This window comes from Myotis nattereri, assembly GCF_964212035.1.
Source record: "Myotis nattereri genome assembly, chromosome: 11".
In the NCBI taxonomy this organism is placed as follows: Eukaryota; Metazoa; Chordata; class Mammalia; order Chiroptera; family Vespertilionidae; genus Myotis; species Myotis nattereri.
In genome coordinates, this window is record NC_138086.1 from 30,895,213 (window position 1) to 30,919,445 (window position 24,233).

Below are 24,233 nucleotides of genomic sequence, written 5' to 3' on the forward strand. Positions count from 1 at the left end.
TCATGGTATGTTTTGGGTAACGTTCTATAGTTCCTTGTTTCTTATCTGACCTTTGCCAAAAATCCTGTCTCTATCTAGTTCTGTTGATTTTAATCTTGTCTAGGTTAATCTCTGTGTTCCATTACAAGGGCTATTCCAAGGTCACTGTTCTACTGATAGGCTACAAGGAAGTGACTGAAGGAGATTATCCTACTCAGTAAAGGTTATTTCCTCCCAGCCTCGCTGCTTCCCTTCCCTGGGATTGCCCTGTGTCGGTGGATCTCCAGGGGTATAGGCTTTGGTGATTTCCCTGGTAGGCAGACCCCTGGGGATATGGGCCCAACAAGTCCCAAATTTATTGCCAACAGTCTTAGTCCAAGTTCTTCATAAGTCCTTTCTCGGGGAGGTGGCCCTGCCTAGAACACATAGCGCTAAGAAGGGGGAGCAAACATATGTCATATGCGCCAGGTCCCTTGAAACATACGCTGTGCAGATGTTTCTTCCCTGCAGTGACTGTGTCAAGCAGCAAGGGTGGACTGGCTTCCGGCAAATCCCCCCATTTTTATTTTTTAAATGACAGCGCATGTAAATCAGCGGCCACCTCTTGGATTGGGTTGTTTAAGACTCGGAAGAAGACTTGTTTGTGATTTTGCTAACAGGTCAGTCGAGGCTTAACCCTATATCGGCTCCCCAAAGCACCCCACTTTGATCTGGTGCCCCCACTCACCTGTTCCACCATCCTGCTGTGGCCGACGCCCGCCATGTTCTGCACATGCCTCCCGGTGGTCAGTGCATGTCATAGCGACCAGTTGTTTGGTTATTCAGTTGTTTCAGTTGTTCCAACATTCAGTCTATTTGCATATTAGCTTTTTATTATATAGGATTATTTTATTAATCCACATGAAAATATTTTTTCCCCATTGACTTCTAGAGAGAATGGAAGGAGAATTGGAGAAAGAAAAACATTGATGTGAGAGAGACACATTGATTGGGTGTTCCTGCATGTGCCTGGATGGGGGCCCAGGATTGCGGCTATAATTGAGGGATGTGCCCTTGACCAGAATTGAACCTGAGACCCTTCAGTCTGTGGGCCAACACTCTTTTAACTACTGAGAAAACTGGCTAGGGCTATTATAGAATATTTTAAACATATATACAGGTAGAGAGAGTGATATAATGAACACCTAAGTACCTATCACCCCGTTCAACTGATATAAACTCATGGCCCATCTTCCCTTCCTTCAGTATTATTTTGAAGCAAACCATGGACATCATATCATCTGCAACTGTTTCAGCAAACATGTCTAAAAGATTGGAACTCTTTTTTATTTGTTTAATATAAAACCAGCCCAATGGGGACCTTGTAATGAACTGCTAATAAGCAGTGACATTATCACAGTTCTTTGGCCTGATGACTCATAAATATCCAAATCTGGGTGACATGGTTTTCTTACTCCTAAACCCAAACTCAAACCTTGGAACCTATATCTCAAAGAGTACAAAAAGTCACACTTGTCAATATCAGAGAAAAAGAATCCAAAGATGTTGATGTCATAGAGGTCATTGGAAGGCATGTCCCCATTAGTGTCCAGGAATCTTATTTAGATCACTTGAGTAGGAGGTAGTGTTCCAGAAAACAGCCCAGTACAGCCAATGGGCCATTTAGAAGGGCTGTTGTTTAAGGGGCATGATACCTTGTAAAGTGACAGGCACGTACTGTTGCATTAACTTTACATTGACTATCCTCCTTTGCATTGACTATCCTTCTCTCACTCTGGCATTTGGTAGTTTACCTTTGTATCCCACGATTGGTGTGGATTTTGAGATCCTGGGAGAGGCATGATCTTTTCTGTTCCGGGGGGATCAGCATGGTTTGGGAATCGGATAGAACTAGGTGTGAATTCTACCTCCTACTGAAGAGACTTAGATACTCTTTTAGGTTTTTCCTCATCCATAAAACAAATTGGTAATGGCTACTTAGCAAGGTAATTGTGAGAATTAATATAATATGTGAACTACATGGTATTTGCTACTAGCTACTCCTTTCCATTTTAGGTCAAACTTGACCATCTAGGAGTTACTGGAACCATAACATCTCTGGTCTTGGTCAACAGAAATTCTATAAATTAAACTGTTTTGGATATTTATTACCATTAGTTCAGACTCTCAGAGTTGTCTGTTCTTAAAATATTTTTCATATTTCTTAATTTCTGAATTCGAAAGTTCTCTCAAAGTTTCTAGTTTTTCCACTGTTCTGCCCTGGGTGGTAGGAGTTCTTCAAAATGTTAGACATTCTTATTTAACTGAAATTCCTGCCTTTGAACTGTCTGCTGACAGCATTAGCATTCTTAGAACTCCACATTTATATTTCATTATATCCTCTCTAACCCATTTTGAGTTCTTAACTGAGCCATAATAATTTGGAGAGAATATATTATTTTTTTAATAGCACCATGGGGAATCAGAATTACTAGGACGAGAGAAAAAGGTTTGAAAGAGCATTTGGAAACTCCAAAGGAAACACTGATTTGCTCCACAAATTAACCTGCAGTTAGCTTTCCTAGTGACTGACTGGTGCTTCGTTGGGTCAGCATCATATCTATTTAGTCTCCGTGGCTTCATTTTCCTCTCTTCACAGTGGTAGATAATAGTGTCAGTGGTCAGTACCCTCTGGATGGATTCTGGATAAATATTCATGTGCTTTATTAATAATAATAGCATCCTAATACCTGCCACACAGGGTCAGGGAGACGGAAGAGTATTGTGGTTAAACACAAGAGTTTTAGAGCCAGACAAACGTGGGTCTGAAGTCCAGCTTTATAACTTACTACCGATGTGACTTTGGGAAAGTTACTTAACCTTTTAAACCTTTACTTTCTTTATCTGTTAAAAGGCAACAATAATAGCATCTACTTCACGGGGCTGTTAGAGGATTAAATGAAATAATTTTTGGTATTTAAGTATTCTATAAAAATCTTTTTATGATCATTCTTAAAAGTACTAATGATGATTAAATGATTGAAATAAATAGATGTGAAAGCCCTAGCACAGTAGGTGCTTAACAAAGGTGAAAAGGTGGTAATTATTTTTCTCTTTCAGTACTTCCTTCAATATCAACTGAGCAACAAAGATGAAAAGCAAATGGCAAAGAGTTTAAGGGCCTGGACTCTGGAATCAGATTCTTAGGGTTCAAATCCTAAACCAAATGTTTATTAGCTGTGTAACCTTAGGCAAGTGACTTAACTTCTCTGTGCCTCAGTTTCCTCATCTATAACGTTAGGATAATAGCCCAGCTGGCGTGGCTTACTGGTTGAGCATTGACCTATGAATCAGGAGGTCATGGTTCGATTCCCCATCAGGGCATATGCCCAAGTTGCCAGCTCGATCCCCAGTGTGGGGTGTGCAGGAGACAGCCAACCAATGATTCTCTGTCATTATAGATCAGTGATGGCGAACCTATGACATGCGTGTCAGAGGTGACACGCAAACTCATTTTTTTGGTTGATTTTTCTTTGTTAAATGGCATTTAAATATATAAAATAAATATCAAAAATATAAATCTTTGTTTTACTATGGTTGGAGTTGCAAATATCAAAAAATTTCTATATGTGACACGGCACCAGAGTTAAGTTAGGGTTTTTCAAAATGCTGACACGCCGAGCTCAAAAGGTTCGCCATCACTGTTACAGATGTTTCTATCTCTCTCTCCCTCTCCCTTTCTCTCTGAAATCAATAAGAATATATTTAAAAAATAAAATTAGGATAATAATAGAGCCTACCTCATAGAATTATTACAAGGATTAAATGAATTGATATTAGTAAAGTATTTAATAACAGCTTCAACACATAGTCAGTCCCTTCCCTTCCCTTCCTTTCCCTTTCCTTCCCTTCCCTTCCCTTCCCTTCCCTTCCCTTCCCTCCCCTCCCCTCCCCTCCCCTCCCCTCCCTTCCCTTCCCTTCCCCTTCCTTCCCCTCTCTCCTTCCCCCTGTGGAAGCACTTAAGGATGGCCCAGTGAAAAATGCGGTGGTAAGTTCAGGCACAGAATGTGGACTGACAATTACATTAACAGTTAAATTTCTGAACAGAGAGCAGCAGTAGGTACTAAAGGAGTGTTAGTTTTGGGGGCAGCCACAGAGCAGCCACACTTTCCCACAGTTCCTGGAACACTTCCCTTCACCGGAGCCCTAGGACCTCCCCTTGCTTTCCAGGCAGGGAGAATTCAATACTGAAACTACATTTGTTCAGGATCCAACTCTCTCTCATAGACAGAAGTCCCGGGTTACTTTAGTTTTATCTTAAACATCCATTGGCAACACTTACTGTTTTGGTAGCTCATCATGCATTTGCTCTTCCTCTGGGTCAGATACCCTGAATTCCCTTTGGTGAACTATTTCTCCATGACTCAATCCAGGGGGGTTGTGGCTTGCATGGGACGCCTTTCTTTCTCCACAGGTGGAACATATGACCAAGTCCTGACTAATTAGAAGTGGGCAGTGACCCAGATTGATTGAATCAGCAAGTCCAGGGACTCACACAGGAGGTATTAGACAAGGTGCTCTCTCCTCTGCTGGAACGCAGCCTGGGAGGCTGAGTGCCCAGAGAGCTCCCAAGTGGAGAATGAGGATGAAGCCAACACAGTGAGGGCCGAGCCAACACCGAGAGAGAAACTGCATCCCAATAACATCATTTGGGTTCCTGGATCAAGGCAAGGCTGAAAATCATCCTGAGGCTTTTCAACAACAGACCACAACCCTCTGCTAATGCCAATTTTAGTTGAGTTTCTATCATTTGCAATGGGAAGAGTCTAAACTGACACTGAATCTCGCAGGCTATGGAATGTTGTGTTATCCATGGTAGCTTGTGCCACTGTTTAAAAAAAAAAAAGTATCTTGGAAAAATCTATTTATTTTTTCTTCTTAAAAATACAGTAGAGACCTTCATCAATATCTAATTATTAATTACCATAGCAGCATGCAGTTCCAAAACTCAACATAGTGCATATGAGAGTACACCCTCTAAAGCAACAGGTAAAGGACAGAAGATGCTGCCGCGGAATTTGGGTGCTGGGATCACATGCCAGCTGCTTGGGGCACAGGATTCTGGAAATTAATGTTTTAGCAAATGATCTATTATTACATGATGTGGACTTTAGGATTATTAAAGAGTAAGCTAAACCTTGAATGCTAAATCCCCAATGCCAGAGATTAACTACAGTGCCTCACTGTGTTAATTCGTCCAATTGCAATATAGTTCCTTTTCCTTCCATTGTCAGATTCCTTGATACAAGTCAGATTTTTCCTTCAAAAGCCTTCATGTCTAATATCTATGCTCCTGAGTGAATTCTGGGTCCAAATAACATTTGGTAACCACTAAAGCAAAATGAAAATACTGGAAATGTTCCAACTCCTTGTTTATTTTAAAACTAACATTTAATCTCTCTGTAAAGTCCATAGTTTATTGACCTTTACATTTTAGATTTTCTGGACTTACTGATACAGGAAAAGCAGAGACATTTAAATGAGTTTCACTTTAAGAGAAGCTGGTATTTAGGAAGGAAGATTTATGGAATGACTATTTGAGGAGTGATTACTTGTATTTAAAAATATTTTTCACTTTAAACAAAGCTTCTTCTATGTTTCCTATTAATATTCACCCTAGTGAGTAAGTTATTGACTTAATATAGAAAAATTTACTTAGGATTTCAGAGCAGGAAGAATGCTCACATTTCTGGAAGCCAAGGAAAGGCTTAAGTTAAATAATTTGCACACTCAGTGGTTGCTCAGGTAGTGGTAGTTGCGAGTTTGCCACCAGCAGACCCTCCTTAAAGAACTTCAGAAACCCTGCCCCTCCGCCTCCTCCTTAAAAAAGTTCTTTAGAGAAAAGGAAAATTATATAGGTTAGAAACTCACGTCTACATAAAGAAAGAGCACCAGAGAAAGAATTAATAAAAGTAAATTAAGTCTTTCATTTTTCTTAATCTAACAGTAGCTTGCTCAAAATAATAATAGAAACAATGTGTTTGGTAATTATAGTTATTACTCTGTTATTACTTGCATTATCCATGCAGAGGTATAATGTTATTTGAAAGTGGACTTGGACTAGTTGTAAATGTATATAGTCAACTCTAGGGTAGCCACTAAAAAAAAGTTTAAAGAAAGTATAATTGATATGCTAAGAAAGTGTAGAAAGTAGAATCATATAAAATTCTCAGTTAAAATCACAAAAGGCAGAAAAAGTGGAAAACAGTAACAAATATAGTAAATACTAATCCAATTATATCAATAATCACTGTAAATATCTTTGGCCTAAATACACAAATTAGAAAACAGAGATTGTCTGGGTGTATAATGAAACAAGATCCAACTATATGTTGTCTACAAGAAACCCACTTTGAATATAAACTGGGTAGATTAAAAGTAAAGGGATGGAGGCTGGCCACCGTGGCTCAGTGGTTGAATATTGACCTATGAACCAAGAGGTCATAGTTCAATTCCAGGCCAGGGCATATGCCTGGGTTGCAGGCTTGATCCCCAGTGTGGGGTGTGTAGAAGACAACTGATCAATGATTCTCTCTTATCATTGATGTTTCAATCTCTCTCTCCCTTTCTTTCCTCTTTGAAATCAATAAAAATGTATTTTAAAAAAGTAAAGGGATGGAAAAATATATACAATACTACTACCAATTAAAAAAAAAACTAGTAATATTCATTTCAGGCAAAGCAGACTTTAATGCAAGGAACATTATCAGGGATAAAAAGAGGCATTGCATAATGATAAAGGGGTCAGTAAATTCTCTAAGGAGACATGACAATATTTAATGTGTATTTACCCCAAAACAGAACATCAAAATATGTGAAGCAAAAATCGTGGAGCTGAAAGGAGAAACTAATGAATCCAATATTATAGTCGGAGACTTCCACACCCCTCTATTAGATGGGCAGAAAATCAGTAAGTAGAACAGTACCATCAATAGATTGGATATAATTGACATTTAAAGAATATTTAATCTAATCATGGCAGATTACACTTTTTTTCCGTCAAGCTCACATTGAACATTCACTAAGGCCACATTCTGGGCCACAGAACACACCTTTACAAATTTAAAAGAACAGATGTCATATAATGATGCTCTTAGTCCACAATGGAATTAAATTAGAAATCAATAACAGAAAGGTAGCTGGAAAATCCTGAAGTGCTTTGAGGTTAAACAGTACATTTCCCAGTTACCCATTGGTCAAAGAAGAAGTCTTAAGAGAAATTAAGACATACTTTGAACTAAATGAAACTAATAATACCACTTTTCAAAAACAACGCTTAGAGGGAAATTTACAGCATTATATGCATACATTATAAAAGAAAAAAATCTAAAATCAATAATCTAAACTTACATCTTAGGAAACTTGGAAAAAAACTTTATCTAACATAATAAAAAAGAAATAATAAAAATTAGAGTAGAAATCAAAGAAATTGAAAACAGATGGTTCTTTGAAAAGATCAATAAAATGGATAGACCTCTAGCCAGGCTAAGTTAAGAAAAACAAAGACAGAAGACAGAAAATAGCTAATATGAGCCCTGGCTGGTGGTGTTCAGTGGTTGGAGCGTCATCTTATGCATCTAGGGGTCATGGGTTCCATACCTGGTCAGGGTGCATGTTTGAGGCAACTGAGGGATGTTTCTCTCTTGCATTGATGTTTCTCTCTCTTTCCCTCACCCTTCCTCTCTCTCTAGAGTCAAGGGAAAATATATCCTCAAATGAGGCTTAAAAATTATTAGTATCAGAAATGAAAGAGGGGCCATCAATACTGATCTCATAGATATTAAAAGGAGAATAAAAGAATATTATGAACAATTCTATGTCCATAAATTTGAGAATCTAGATGAAAAGGACCAATTCCCTGAAAGACATAAGCTATCAAAACTCACACAAGAAGAGATAATCTAATTTTGCCTATATCTATTAAAGAAATTGGATCATTAATTAATAATCTCTCAAAAACAGATGGGTTCATTGGCGAATTCTACCAAACATTTAAGGGAGAGTTTATACCCATTCTCTACAATCTCTTTTGGAAGATAGGAACAGAGGGAGCACTTCCTGACTCATTTTATGAGACCAGGATTACCCTAATACCAAGACCAGAAAACAACTTAAAAGAAAGGAAAACCATTGGCCAATATTTCTCATAAACATTGATGCAAAAGTCCTCAACAAAATAATAGCAAACCAAATCTGACAATGACTAAAATGAATTATACACCATGGTCAAGTGAGATTTATTGTAGGTATGCATGACCAGTTCAGCATTCAAAATCAGTTAATGAAATCCTTCACATCAACAGGCTAAAGAAGAAAAGTCATAGGCCCTCACCAATAGATACAGAGGAAGCATTTGACAAAATAGCACACTGAGAATGCTTTTTGTTTGTATCTATTTGTAAATATCTGTTTTTGTAAATCTATCTATCCTCCCTATCCCTTCCCCAACAAAGTCTATGCAACAAAATGCTGACAGATTAGAGTTTTATTTTGTTCTTATTGCTTCTCTGAATTTTCTAAGTTTTCTATAAAATTTTCTAGAAAAAAAGCACTAACCATGATTAAAAAAAAAACTTTTATTGGTTTGACAAGGGTCCACTAACAGAAACATTTGTTTAAAGATCACCACTAAAGGGAATAGGGCCACAAATCTTCTAGTGCCTGTGGATGGGAATGACACTGGGAACTGGAAAGAGCCTCCCCTGGTAGTATTCTAAATCTAGAAATTTACAGCATCATATGCATACATTATAAAGGAAAGAGATCTAAAATCAGTAAACTTACATCTTAGGAAACTTGACAAAAAACCTAAATCTAACATAACAGAAAAGAAATAATAAAAATTAGAGCAGAAATAAAAGAAATTGAAAACAGGAAATTAATAAAATCAAAAGATGGTTCCTTGAAAAGATCAGTAAAATTGATAGACCAGGGGCCCTGGCTTGGTATTTCCCAGCTGACCCATCTATATGGACAAAATACAGAAAACAGAGCAACACAGAAACCTGTCCCCATTGCTTTGTATAGTGTCATTTTGTATAAATCCTGGAAATTGCTGCAACAGGTGGAGAGAGAACAATTTCTTTTTGAGATGGTTCTCTACCAGTCTAAGCCAGCCGTGGGCAAACTACGGCCCGCCGGCCCGTTTGAAATGAATAAAACTATTGAAAAAAAAAGACCGTACCCTTTTATGTAATGATGTTTACTTTGAATTTATATTAGTTCACACAAACACTCCATCCATGCTTTTGTTCCGGCCCTCCGGTCCAGTTTAAGAACCCATTGTGGCCCTCGAGTCAAAAAGTTTGCCCACCCCTGGCTAAGCAAATGAGCTCATAGAAGTCAGACACACACACACACACACACACACACACACACACACACACACCCCTCACTACAATGCTGAAGGCTTAGAGTTTATGTGTTTATAGTATTGATTCTGATCAATCTAGTTTTTTTGTTTTTTTTTTAGATTTAAAAACAGGTTATATGGTTTTGTTGAAGCCTAAGTCAACTTCATTTTCCTTGAACTGGCAGCCCCCTATGTGGTCTGGAAAGTTTTTTTCCAATTTGGGTTCTAAATCAACTATGTTGACTTTTAATAGCCTCATCATCATACTCTATACATAGTCACTGCATCTCACCTCTGATTATTTCCTCTTGAATAACCAGCCAGGGCCTGGTTGACCATCATGAATATTACAGCAACTTCTGACTCTAAGATCACTTTTCCTTTTACTGCAGCAGACTCAGTGTAAAGAGTGGCATTTGGAAACAGCTGGAATCAGCTATGTCTAGATTTAAATCCTTGCCCCACTATTTACCAGGTGGATGAACTTGCGCAAGTCACTCCCTGAGGGGCTCCCTTCATCTGATAAATGTGGACAATCGGTTAATAGAATTGTGACAAATAAAAAATCCTCTGCACAATACCTGGCACAAAGTAAGCCACCACCAAGTGGCCATTGGATGCTTGTAGTTATTCTTCTGATCTGCCTTCCTTTCCAATTATCTGAGTTGATTCTAGAGGTTTTAGTTTTCCTTATAGGACTAGTTTTCCTTATAGGACCATCCTCGTGTGCGTCCAGACTCTTGCTTTCAGCCCACAGTTCCTGCTTCCTTTCTAGCTGTTTGTCTTCCTCATTTGGTAGATGTTTTGGATCCCATTATCTTGCCCCTTGATTCTGTTGCTGCGTTTCTGGTTCTGGGTGGTGAGTGCTGATGCTTGCTCAGGTTAGAGCTCCACCCCGATCAGGTCCCCCAATAGTGAACCTCCTAACCTTGGCAAAATCATTTATTTTTTATTTTTTATTTTTTTTAAAATATATTTTATTGATTTTTTTACAGAGAGGAAGGGAGAGAGATAGAGAGTTAGAAACATCGATGAGAGAGAAACATCGATCAGCTGCCTCCTGCACATCTCCTACTGGGGATGTGCCCACAACCCAGGTACATGCCCTTGACCGGAATTGAACCTGGAACCTTTCAGTCCACAGGCCGATGCTCTATCCACTGAGCCAAACCGGTTTCGGCAAGCAAAATCATTTAAAGTCCTGTACACACTGCTGCTTCTTTATAGCATGTGCTTGTCAGACCAGAACATAATGGTCCAGCCTCACAAATGTCATAAAAGGATGGAAATTTAAAGCAATGAGTAAAAGACCCTGGAAAAACCATGATTTTTTCTCTTGAAAAGAATCTTCACTGTCAAAAAGAGTAAGGCAAAATATACAATTCAGACCTAGCTGGTTTGGCTCAGTGAATTGAGCATTGGCCTGCAGACTTAAGGGTCCTGGGTCCCATTCTAGTCAAGGGTATATACCTCAGTTGCAGGCTTGATCTCTGGCCCTGGTCGGGGTGTGTGGAAGGCAACCAGTAGGTGTGTCTCTCTCACATTGATGTTTCTCTCTTTGTCTCTCTCCTTCCCTTGTACTTTCTCTAAAAATCAATGGAAAAATTTCCTCAGGTGAGAATTAACAACAACAACAAAAACAACAATTCAGAGCATTTAGAAGCAGAATTATCTCTATGCAGAGTACTTTTTATTTATTTATTTATTTTATTGATTTCAGAGAGGAAGGGAGAGAGAGAGAGAGATGGAAACATTAGGGATGAGAGAGAATCATTGATCCGCTGCCTCCTGCATACCCTGCATGGGGGATCGAGCCCACAACCCGGGCATGTGCCCCAACGGGGAATCAAACCGTGACCTCCTGGTTCATAGGTTGATGCTCAACCAGTGAACCACACCAGTCGGGCTATGCAGAGTACTTTTAATTTTGGATGTCAGTGACTCTTACAGATTTTGTGCTTTGGAATGAATTTGTTCAGTTGGGATCTAGAGAAGCCTGGCTACATGAAGAATTAATCACATATATAACAGCTTGGTTATGAATACCTTTACTGTATTAATATGGCTATTGTTCCTAGGCAATTAAGTAATCCATGCTCATTATATAAAATCTAGAAAACACAAAAACCTTTAAAGAGAAATCTGGAAATAAGCCTAACGTTTTAGTGTATTTCCTTGTCATTTGTTTTCTTTATAAAATTTGCATCATATTGCATCCACAGTTTTATATCCTCCTCTTGCACTTAACCAGTATCTCTTGAGTGGTTTTCTACATTTTAAATACTCCTCCAAAACATTATTTTTAATGGCTGCTTATCACCCATTGATTGAATGACTGTATTATAATTTATTCACATAAACCTTGTTGGACATTTGTGAATCCTATTACAAATAATACTTCAATGTAAATGTTTGAATCTTCATTTTTTGAGTGCTTAATCCAGTTATATCTTTAAAATAGATTTATTTGGAGCACTTTACATTTCCAAGGTCCTCTGGTTGCATGGGGAGTACTGGTTGCTATTCATGCCACACCATTGAGGCCAGCTGCAGTGGGGCTGAATGACCAAAAATGTTTTCGGGGCAGGATTCTCTCTCTCTGGCAGGGAAGGTTTTATTAAATGCAGATCGCCAGCTTATTAGGAGTGCATTGCTTTCAGTGCCTGTTTCAGATCTTGTAGGCTATGGCACGTGAGCACCCTGTATGCAATGGCTAGGCCCATGGTCGGCAAACTGTGACTCGCGAGCCACATGCGGCTCTTTGGCCCCTTGAGTGTGGCTCTTCCTAAGCCTTAGGAGTACCCTAATTAAGTTAATAACAATGTACCTACCTATATAGTTTAAGTTTAAAAAATTTGACTTGCAAAAGAAATTTCAATTGTTGTTGTACTGTTGATATTTGGCTCTGTTGACTAATAAGTTTGCCGACCACTGGCCTAGGCAGTACTTTCAAGTCTTGTGCAGGCCTTTGCTGGCAAGTAACTTCTTCCACCGAGTAGGGTGATTGCTAGTGAGGTCAGTATCTACAGGAAGTGGTGGAGGCATGGAATCTCTCCCACCACAGATTCTCCTTGGCAAGGCTGGCCCCTCATTGCCAAGCTGGAGTCAGGTTGGTTGGGAAAGCACTGGACATGCTGCGGCTGGTGTGTTTGTGGTGTGTGAATATGTGTATGTGTGAGGGGTAGGGAAATATGGTCTTTAGTCACTGAAATTCTCTGGTACCCTCCAAGGATTATACACATTTTCTCTTTTACGAGGTGATTCCTTTTTGTATCAGTCTGCTTAGGCTGCTGTAACAAAATACCATAGACTGGGTGACTTAAACAACATAAATTTATTTTCTCACAGTTCTGGAGGCTGAAAGTATCAGATCAAGGTGTTGTCAATTGGATTTCCTGGTGAAGACTCTTTCTGGCTTGTAGATGGCTCTCTTCTCTCTATGTCCTCGTCCTCCGATGACTTTTCTTTCCTTTGTGTTGGAGGAGAGAAAGGAAGATAGATAGATAGATAGACAGATAAATGTTGATCTCTTCTTCTTCTTATAAGGCCTTATTTAAACTTAGCTACCTCCTAAAGACCCTATCTCTAAATATAGTCACATTGAGGGGTGGGGGTGGGGGGTACACAAGCATTCAGTCCATGGCACCCTTTCACCCTATTCTACTTTTTTCCTATAGCATTTATCACCTTTTATAATACTAGATGATTTGTTTAAGTTGGTTATTGTCTCCTGCTACTAGAATATGAACTCCATAAGGTCAGGGATCTTCCTTTGTTTTTCACTGATGTCTCTTCAAGAACCTGGAAGAATGCTTAAACATGGCAAGTGTAGAACAAAGGAAGGAGGTCAGCAACCATAGCTCTCAAGGAAAAAAGAGAGAGAATGAATTGCTGGCAATACACAGAAAATCCCAGGACATGCCGATACCTAGAAAGGGAAATCAGGGCTTATCTTATCCCAGAACTGAAACTATCTTGTCCAGCAATGTGGATCACTTCTCTTGATGAGGCATGATGTGATGGAGACACTCCCTTTGAGTTGCTATGGGAACTATGGTGTCTTAGTCTACTCGGACTGCTATAATAAAATATCATAGACTGGGTGGCTTAGACAACAGAAATTTATTTTCTCATAGTTCTGGAGGCTGAAAGTTCAAGATCAGAGTGCCAGCCAGCATGGTTGGGTTCTGGTGAGGATTTTCTTCCTGGCTTGCAGACAGCTACCTCCTCTCTATGTCCGAGAGAGCGCATGTGCCCACCAGAGAGAGGGCTGTGGCCTAATTGCATCTTGGGGGGCCTCCCCTTATGACTTCATCTAAACCTAATTACCTCCCAAAGGCCCCATCTCAAAGTATCATTACACTGGAGGTTAGGGTTTCAACATACAGGTATGGGGATGGCACAGACATTCAGTCCTTAGCAGATAATATAGTAGGTAATCAAACACTCACTGGATCCAGACTCATGAGATGTCAGGTCAGGGAATAGAATAGACCATCCAGATAGACCATGATTCCTCAGGCCAGGAGGTCAATGCCTAGGAAACATGAGGGCATTGCACTAGTCAAGTGGCATCACAGTGTACCAGTATTTGTCAAAGCCTGCTTGGGAAGATGCTGTTTCTTGATCATAAGAGGTCTAATTTCATACAAATTATGTGCTCCTTCAATTTTTGGCAAATGATTAAACTAGGTTCCTTATTCTTTTTATTTATAAAAAATTATGGGGCTTCTAGGGAGGAAATGCAGGGTCTGAGAAGTGGATATCACACTGTTTAAAATATTGCTGCTTTAAAAATATTTTAATACTGATGCAAGAGAAATTATTACAAAAAATATCTTGACTATTCCCACCAGTAGATATTTTTCAGATGAGCTTTAGAAGTTCCAATAAAACCTATTGAGATTTTGATTGGAACTATGTTAAATCTATACATGATTTTGTAAAACATTGACTTTTTTTTATAGTGTTGTGGTGTTTCATTCAGAAACAAGGTAGGTTTCTACATTTTTTTTAAGTTATTTATGTCTCTTGATAAAATTTTGTGATTTTCTTCATATAAAGCCTTCACTTTCTTTGTAACTGTTATTCTTTTTTTAAAAAAAAATATATTTTATTGATTTTTTACAGAGAGGAAGGGAGAGAGATAGAGAGTCAGAAACATCTATGAGAGAGAAACATCGATCAGCTGCCTCCTGCACACTCCCCACTGGGGAAGTGCCCGCAACCCAGGTACATGCCCTTGACCGGAATCGAACCTGGGACCTTTCAGTCCACAGGCCAACGCTCTATCCACTGAGCCAAACCGGTTTCAGCTGTAACTGTTATTCTTAAGTATATATTTTTTTTGTTATTGTGAATGGGATAGTTTTCCAGTATATTTTAAATTAATTATTTGCTATCATATTGGAATATGTTGATTCCTGTGCATTTTTAAAAAAATATTAGGCCATCTTATCGAACTCTTATTAGCATTAATAGTTATTAATTTTTTTGAGTTTTAAGTCATACTATTCACATATAGTAATAGTTTTTGCATTCTCCTTTTCAATTACTGTAACTCTTATTTCTGTTGCCTGCCCTATTCTTGATCCAAATATTGAATAGTGATGATAGAGCTACTTGTTTTGATCCTGATTTTATGGCAATATCTCTAGAGTTCCACTGTGTGTCAGTCCATCCTAGCCTGTTTGCTCTCATATTTGTTCTTTGATTTTCCTTGCTCTGTTCTACTGTAAGGGGCTGGCCTTTGCAGTATGAATATCCCAAGTCTCCCATGTCAGCTGATGTCCATCTGGGTTCAGCCAATGAGAGGTCCTGGCAAGAGTTTGCTGAGCAGAAGAAAAGGAGAAGCCAGGGTATTTCTCCCCTATTTTCAGCCATAGGTAGCAACTCCAGCAGTAGCTGCCTCCATTTCATGGTTCCAGTTCTAGCCAGACAGATCTTTTGCTGGGCAAACCTGGTCCCTGGCCCCAGGAATACCCTTTCCTCTGTTTGCTCCTCCAGTTTAGATGCCCAGCATGAAGGTCTCTGCCATGTTTAGAGGTTCTGCATTTATCATTCATCTCTCCCTCTCCCTCCCCGCCGCCCCCCCCCCCCACACACACATGCACAGTAGCTGCATTGAAGAACTCATGCTTGTCTCTAATGTCTTGGGATTCTGCATTAGTGCCGGCACAGCATAGTTTGTCATCTGCTCTTCTAATTAACACAGTATAGGGCCCAGGGAAATGCTTCTTTATACCTCTTGTCCCGTGTCCACAAAACACAAGGCAGCTGCATCTGAATGCCTTTAAGTTTTGCTGATGTTGGGGATAGGTACTGCTTTGGAGTGCTGAGAGTATCTGAGGGTGGAAGCACTTTGATAAAAGAAAAGGTGACATGATTAACTTGTCAAATCCTGCCTCTATGCATACGGCAGATTTTTTTTTTTTAATAAGGAAGTATTTTCCTGTAATGATGAGCATCGATCTTCTTGTTTCCCTTTGTGGTACAGTTCATGGTTCTGGGGTTACACATGAATTAGGGTGGTAATTGCTCCCAGGAACCAGGAACTGAGGAATGTCTTGCAGTGTTATGCTCTTGCAATTCATATTGCTCTTAAACTATAAGTGTATGTCTAGACCAGTGATGGCAAACCTTTTGAGCTTGGCGTGTCAGCATTTTGAAAAACCCTAACTTAACTCGGGTGCCATGTCACATATAGAAATTTTTTGATATTTGCAACCATAGTGAAACAAAGACTTATATTTTTGATATTTATTTTATATATTTAAATGCCATTTAACAAAGAAAAATCAACCAAGAAAATGAGTTCGCGTGTCACCTCTGACACGTGTGTCACAGGTTCGCCATCACTGGTCTAGACCTAACCTGAATTTTGGCCTAAAATCCAGAAGCATTCTTTATGACATGTATGGAAAGTAGTTTGAATTTGTTATGAGAGATGTGGCTTCCACTGAGCCAATAGTCACGAAGTTTTTTGAAAAATTAAAAAATTATGATGTCTTGAATCTATCCATAGAGGAAACACATTAAATTTGACCTTATAGCCACTTAAGACATGACGAACACATTGACTAAATGCTGTTAAAGCCATTACATTTCATTTAGAAAGCTGATGAGATATACTAGAATAGCCAGATGAAACAACAGAAGATCTGAAAAGACAACAAAATGTGGTCTTCAGTAGAAAATGAAATTAATTTTGGATTTGAGCTATCTATAATTTTTTGACATAGACTATAGACAAAAGCAGATCTAAGTTTGGTAATTTCTCACTTAAAAGGACTAACAATATTTTTAAATTAAAAAATGGTTTTCTAAATAGAAACAAACTGCTTGTGAAATCAAAAGTGATATTCTAGTAAAATATAAGGAAATTAGAACAGGGAAATACAAATGTTTTTGTGACTTTAAAGAAGATTTATGTGCAAATAATCCCAAAGTAATGTCTGTAGTAATTATTTTCCAATCATTATAGATTAAGATAAGGTCTTGATTGTTGAGAGATTTGAACAAATTAAGTAATATAGCACAATTTTTGGTTTTCTTCATTCTAGCATTGGAATATTTGAAAGAAGAACTTTTAAATAAATATTGTATAGATTGAAATATTACTTTGAGATAGTAAAAATCATGATATATACAATAATTTTTTATATGATAAAGTAATATAGTATTTTTTTTGCATTAACAATAACTGTTATATGTGATCATTACAATGCTTAAACATAACATGTAAAATTCAAAATATAAGTATTGCTTTAAGAATTTTATTGACACTTCCAATGGAAGTGTTCCTGCCTCAGTAGAGTGAAGTTCCTCCAAATTGAAATTAATTAAAAAAACAAGACAATAGCTCAGTGGAGGCCTGGGGTGGGGCCAGAATTAGTTGGAGGGACATCTGTAATACTCCCAACAATAAAGATAAAAAAACAAAACAAAACAAAAAACCCCCTCCAACTCTCTAAAAACTACAGTGAATCAAAGACAGTTGTCAAAAACATTTGGCATTCCCATCAATAGAATATAAAGTTATGTGAAAATCTTGATTATAATAATGATTGTCTTGAAATAAAAGTCAAGAAAAATAAGTCTAATGAAATATGTATTATAAGTTATGAATTATGAATGTCTTTGTTTTATTACTCATCTGAACATTGCTGGCCCATCAATACATGAGCAATGATAATTTGCTTCTCTTTGTTTTATTGGTACAAAGAACATAACTTTACACATTTGAAAATTTTGTCATCATAAAGGTATTTGTAATGTAGAAGGATAGAACATTTTAATTTAACAATTTGTCATTTGACTTTTACCTGTTAAACATTGAGCGACATGGTGTGTAGGCCTCTCTTTGTGTACTTGCCCTGGACTCTGTTAGGGGTGAGCTTGCCTTCAGCGTAGGGTTATAGTGGCTTTCTCCTACCAACTTCCTATTACTTGCCTGGCTTCTTGGTTCTGTCATCACCCTTTCATTTTGCACAAATAAGCAGATACATGCCTATTTCTAAATGCCCCCCTTTTTTTTACATAAAAGGTAGAATTATGGGTTGAATAGTGTTCCCCCAAAAGACATGTTGAAATCCTAACACCTGTGACCTCAAAATATAACCTTATTTAGAAACAGTGTCATTGTAGATGTAATTAGTTAAGATGTGGTCATACTGGAGTAGTGTAGGCTTCAAATTCAATGCAACCATTGTCTTTTTATGAAGAGAGAGGTTTGGAGACAAAGGAAGGATGATGTGAGAGAAGATGGTTTTGTGATGACAGAGGCAGAGATTGTAGTGAAGCATATAAGCCATAGAATGTCAGGGGTGCCAGCAGCTGCTGGAAGCCGGAGGAAGGAAGGATTCTCTCCAACATGTTTCAGAGGTAGCATGGTCCTGCCAACACCTTGATTTTGGACTTCTAGCTCTAGAACTGTGCAACAATACATTTCTGATATTTTAAGACACCTAGCTTAAGGTGCCTTGCCATAGAAGCCTGAGGAAGTAATACAGGTAGCATGCTAAAGATACTCTTTGCCCTTTGTGCATTTCTACAGGCCAGGTACCGAGAAGTACATCTTCTGGGTTATAGCAAACCTGTATTTTTCTTTTTTTAAATTTCTTTATTGATTAAGTTATTACATATGTGTCCTTATCCCCACATTACCCCCATCCCCGCCCCCCACTCATGCCCTCACCCAAACATGTATTTTTCATCTTAATGGCTACTCCAAATTGCTCTCCAGATTGTATCTCCAATTGTATCAGTTTATGCTCCTACCAGTAGTGCATGAGAGCATGTTTCCTTATGCTCTTGCCAAAACTTGATATTAACAGACATGTAATATCTTTGCTGATGGGTGACAAGCAGTATTTAAAAAAAAGATTGCATTCCCTGATTACTAGTGAGGTTGAGGTTTTTATAAAATGTTAATTTCCATTTGAATTTTTTCTGTGAATTTTCTTTATATAACCTTTGCCCATTTTTTTCTGTTGTGTTATTTGTTTTATTCCTATGAGTTTGAAATATTTCTTTATGCAGGAGATGATCTTATTCATTTTCAACAGTTCTTAGTTTAAAGCTTTTTTTTTTTTAAATATATTTTATTGATTTTTTACAGAGAGGAAGGGAGAGAGATAGAGAGTCAGAAACATCGATGAGAGAGAAACATCGATCAGCTGCCTCCTGCACATCTCCTACTGGGGATATGCCCGCAACCCAGGTACATGCCCTTGACCGGAATCGAACCTGGGACCTTTCAGTCCACAGGCCAACGCTCTATCCACTGAGCCAAACCGGTTTCGGCATCAGTTCTTAGTTTAGGAAGAGCTTTTAAATATCAAGAATGTTTGTTGGGTTCAGCTGGCTGTCTTTTCAGCCTCTAGTGAGATGGTCAAATGATATTTACTTGACTTGTTGATATGAGGCACCTATAATTGTAAGAACTTTAAAAAGCAGAGTAGTTAAATGTTTTATGGGCAAGAGGAATGATTCCAATGTGAGGATTTTCAAAACATGTTTAGAGGGAAGCCTGGTTAGAACAGAGAGTGTGTCTAAGGGGGTGTGATGGTCAGCTTTAGAAATAGGCTGAAGTCTTTGTGGGGTATTGTACCCAGGTAAAGAGTTGGAGCTTTACTGTACAGGCAAGACAGAACTACTGCAGAACTTTGAGTAAAAGTTAACTTAGAATTTAATAAGGTTAATATGATGGTGTGGTGGAGGAAGCAGAAAATAACAGCAAAGATGTACCCAGGAGTGAGATAAAAATAGCCATTTACTATAATGACCCTAATCCTGTATAATAAAAGCCTAATATGCAAATTGTCCCCTCAGGCGGTTGGTTGTTCCACTGAGAGTTCAACTGGGAGTTCGACCCCTCACTATGATGTGCGCTGACCACCAGGGGGCGGTGCGGAACATGGCGGGTGTCAGCGATGTGGCACTGGCAGCCAGAGGCAGTGGAGGTGATGCTGGCCCCGACAAGAGGGGGACCACGGTGGGATGGTGGAGCAGGTGAGCAGGTGGCGCTAGGCCAAGGCGGGGTGCCAGGTGGGGCTGTGAGGCTGGGAGGCTGGGGGCGCAAGCTGGGGTCTGATCTCCGCAGGCCACCCCGAGGGTCCCCACCTGTGCACGAGTTCATGCACTGGGCCTCTAGTAAGGAAGATAAGAAGGAAAGTAGCTAAACAAACAAATATGAATCTCTGATGAGTTGAGATTCAGAAAGAAGGGTACCTATTCAAGCATAAATACTAATACGTCACAGACTTGGAGGACTGTGTCAGAGGGCTAAAATGTAAAATACCTTTTGGGTTTCAAATAATGTCTAAGTTATGTGAAGCTAATTAGGAAACCAGGAATACAAATATACTATAAGGGGACTTCTGTCTGGGCAAGTGACATACTATTGATAGATGGCAAAGAGAAAGCACACATCATCAACTTTTATTTTGATTCCAAATGACAATGTCAATGAGAGTGATTTTTAGACTGAAGGTGGGGTGTAGAGTGGAACAAATATGACAACTGAAGACAGATCACAATGGGTGAAATCATAGTAAAGCATCTATCCTGGGTGAACTATACTCCAAGAAAAGAGAGAACTTTTAATTATACCTCTGAATGTCTATTGCTGACCTTAGAGAAAAGTTGGAGAATGTAAATGTTGCTTTTCTTTAAAAAGTATGTATGTATGTGTGTATATGTGTGTGTGTTGCAAAGGAAATTCCAAATTTCAAAAATGTGGATTTCACAAACTGAAAATCCATGATCTTAATGTCGTTTTGGGGTAAGATCCTAGAATAGCATTCAAAAGGGGTGACTTATAGGCTCCTAGAAGGATCATTAGAACTCTATATGAGTCATGTAAAAAATGACTGACCACATTTTCTTCATTGATTGACATGACTGACTTAGATAAAAGAGCACTGCTAAATGCAAGCAAGTGCTAGGAGGAAATGAACAAGGGATGTTAAGCCTGGAAGGAAGAAGGCTTAGGGAGACAACAATGGCTGATATCAAGTATGAGAAGGACCATTACATGGAAGAGGAATCAGGTATCTGTGGGCTTCTCGAAGGATAACTGGATACCATTCAGTATAAGGAAGAGCTTCCTAACCACTTACAGAGTAGGGTGCTTGTCCAGAGAGGGATTTCCCCACCCTTGCAAGTAGGCAAGCAGAGCCTGGTCAGTTACTTCTTGGGAAATGTTCTAGGAGAGATTAATGCATTCTTGTGTGGCTGACTCTTAAGTACGTTCTGATTTTGAGATTCTGTAATCCTACAACAGTGTAGGTGCAAATGGGAAGGACTAGGTTGGAAATACAGAGATAGTGTAGCTAACAGGATGGAAGGAATTGGAAGAAGACAGAAGAAAGGTAAATCACTCAATTAAGAAAAGAAAGTCATGTAGTCATATAGTCTAGAAGAAGAATTCACCATCTTTTTAGCCCCAAAGACCAGGGTCATCCACAAATGGGCTGTCCAAGAAAATTGCACTCCAAAGCAGGTCTCAAATCAACATGTTTCATAGGCTTTTGGGGAGGTCATCAAGGACAAAACTTTTAAAATAGAATTTCAATGGTGATCAGAAAAGAGGAGGACAGTGGGGTCCTTTCCCCAGCAGGGCCAAATCACAGGACTACTGGGTGGGGAGTGGTGGGCCAGGCACATGCTTGGAAGCAGGCCGAAGGCCCAGGCCAGGAGAAAGTTAAAAAACAAGAATAAGAAAGGAGGGAATAATGTAAGAGGAAGGAAAGATAAAGGCAGACTTAACAGGCATATTTATTGTGAATTGACAACTGCCTGGGCTTCCAGGGGTCTCTGGGGCACCTCTTTCAGCTGGTTCTCAGGGGAGAAGAGTCACAAATCAGGAGATTGAGGCTCTAATGCTGGCTGTGCATTGAGGCTCTAATGCTGGCTGAGTGACCTTGTAGATGCCATTTCACCTTTCTGCCTCCTCCCTACTGTCAAACACAGGCATTCAGTTAGCCTAAAAGTGCTCTGGGCTTTACAGAAAAGAATAGCTCCAGAGATTTATGACATTGTCTGCGTGTGTGCTGAGTGTTTGCCCTTGTTTCCATATTTTCACTGTTGGGGGAGGGAGAACTGGTAAGAGGAGGGTGGAAAGAAAGGTGAGAAGCCATTGGGGCCAAAGTCTCTTGGCTCCGCCTCATCAGCCTTGGGAACCCAGGGGACCCGGAGCTGGCAAAGGACACAGTCCCTGCCCAGCCAGGCATCTGAGATCCCAGCCGACATCCTCAATTTCTGCTGTCCTTTCAGCAAATCCCATTGAAGCATCAAGGGAGGAAAAGTGAGGCACGCCCCTCCCCCACTAGATGGCACTGAAACGCCTCGTAGGCGATTTTCAAAACGCAGGAAGGAGAAAAAAGAAAAAAAAAATATGGTGGAGGTGCGCTCATTTTGGCTTGCAGGCCCCATTGTGCAAAAAAGGGTGCCGGACAGCCTCTTTTTTCTTGGGGCAGTTCTTCACGCAGCCGTGTGGGCCCTCGACTTTGGACTGAGGGTGAAAATGAAGGGTGAGCATTAGAGTGAAAAATCTAGGGTTTCAACCTGGGAGGGAGGCTCCCGGCCTTTGCGGCGCTGTCTCACGTGAGTGGGGAAGTGGGATTAAGTGGGACTCGCCTGCGGCCCACCCGCTCAAGGTCTGGGGTCCCGCACTACCTCCCAGAGCCTCGGCAGAGCCTAAATTCAGCTGCCATCCAGATAAGGACAAATCCCACACCCACGTTTCATTGAACCCCACTCTCCTCCTCAAAGCTCAAACCCTCAAGCGTTTTCAAAATATCTGTTAAGCACCCTCTCAATTAATATTCTCTTCTGCTTGTCTTGAAGGGACCAATTTTCTTTCTTTTTTTCCTTCTGAGGAGGGAGGTGGAGGTGTGTGTGTGTCGGGGAGTCTGGTGCTGGCATGGGGCTGGCGGTGATAGCGGTCAGCCTCTGGAGCAAACGCCTATAGCTAGAAAGACAGCACCGGTGGCTTTCTGAGGGAAACAAAGATCAAATAGGATCAAAGACATCAGCGACACAAACCGGGACGCAGCGAACTTCTTTAGTCTCCCAGAATGCCCACTCCGCAATAAGCAGTCTTTTCTTTAAAGAACTGTGGCCGATTTGAGGGAGTTTCCCACCACTGGAGAGAGAAACGGGAGAGATGGAGGCTACATTCCTAAATTTATAATAATGCATGCAAACATGCTACATACCACATATATGTATATGTGCATAAATATGGATGTGATTGGGCACATACCTATCTCGACACCATTGACTTGCCTGGTCAAAGAATAAGGCTTACACATTTCGTGCCTGGGAAATGGTGCAGTTTATCTTTAAGGAGGCTAGAAAAATAAGAGATGAGGCTCACGTTGCACGGATGACATCACTAGCTTAGGGCTGCACGCTCCGTGTTCTCGTCTGTGGGTTTTAGCCAAGGCTGCAGCGCCCGGCGTCCGAGAGAGCGAGCGCAGCAGTGGCTTCCTCCGGCTCCCGCACCCGGGCCAGGCAGTTTCCCCAGCCCTCCGGGCGCAGCCTCGGCTCCCGCTCCCCAGCACTAGCCTAGCCCGCGACGACCCGGAGCCGCGGCGGCTAGAGGAGGCAGGGAGGGGAAGGCGAGCGACCCAGCCTCCCTCCCCCACCCTCTCCCCATCCGCCTCAGCGACCACTGCGCGCAGGGAGCCTGATCGTGGGACGCGGAGGCCAGGACGCTACTCTCCGCACGCTGCCGAGTGAGCCGGCGTCTTGGCCCGGGGTGGGCTACGTAAAAAATGGTGCAATCCGAGAGCAGCTGACCGTAGTTGGGCAAAGCAGACAGCGGTGCGAGCGCGCCGGGCTCAGGTGGCAGGGAAGGGGCGGGCTGTTTTGAAGGGCTGGGCCTCTGTGTCCGGTGCCTGCAGTATTTTCTTTGCACCGGGGCGGCACGTTCCCGGGCTCCACGGGAGCCAGATGAAGTGAGGCGGCGGCGGCGGCGGCGCGGGAGAGGCGGGCCTGGAGGAGGCCGGGCGGACACTCCGAGAAGAAAACGGCGCAGAGGCAGGCGGCATGACGCCCCGGGGACTGGCTGCCTGGCGGGCCGCGCGCCGAAACCGTGCGACCTGTCCATGGTGTTGAAGGCGCCGAGCGCCCAGCTCCGCGCACCCTGTGCCGTGCGCCCTGCCGGGTGCGCTATCCTCGTCCCCGCCTACCCTTTACGCCAGCCAGCAGCCCCCCAGTCGCCGCAAACCCCGCGCCACGGTTCATCGGGTAACGCCGTCCGGCCCGAGGGGAGGCTTGAATGGCTAGGCCAAAGGCAGAACCAGGAGCTCGCTACGAAAGGTCGGCCAAGACCGTGCGCCCTCGGGGAGCCCAC

The 24,233-nt window shown here is 40.9% G+C and overlaps 1 long non-coding RNA gene across 1 annotated transcript; it reads right to left on the minus strand.

The window, feature by feature from the left end:
- Positions 1–12,685: 12,685 nt before the first annotated feature.
- On the minus strand, positions 12,686–23,385 carry LOC308527136. Its single transcript, XR_013996598.1, has 3 exons — positions 23,253–23,385; positions 13,822–13,907; positions 12,686–12,839 (listed from the first exon to the last, which is right to left on the minus strand). It is a non-coding gene; the product is annotated as an uncharacterized lncRNA (long non-coding RNA).
- Positions 23,386–24,233: the final 848 nt, after the last annotated feature.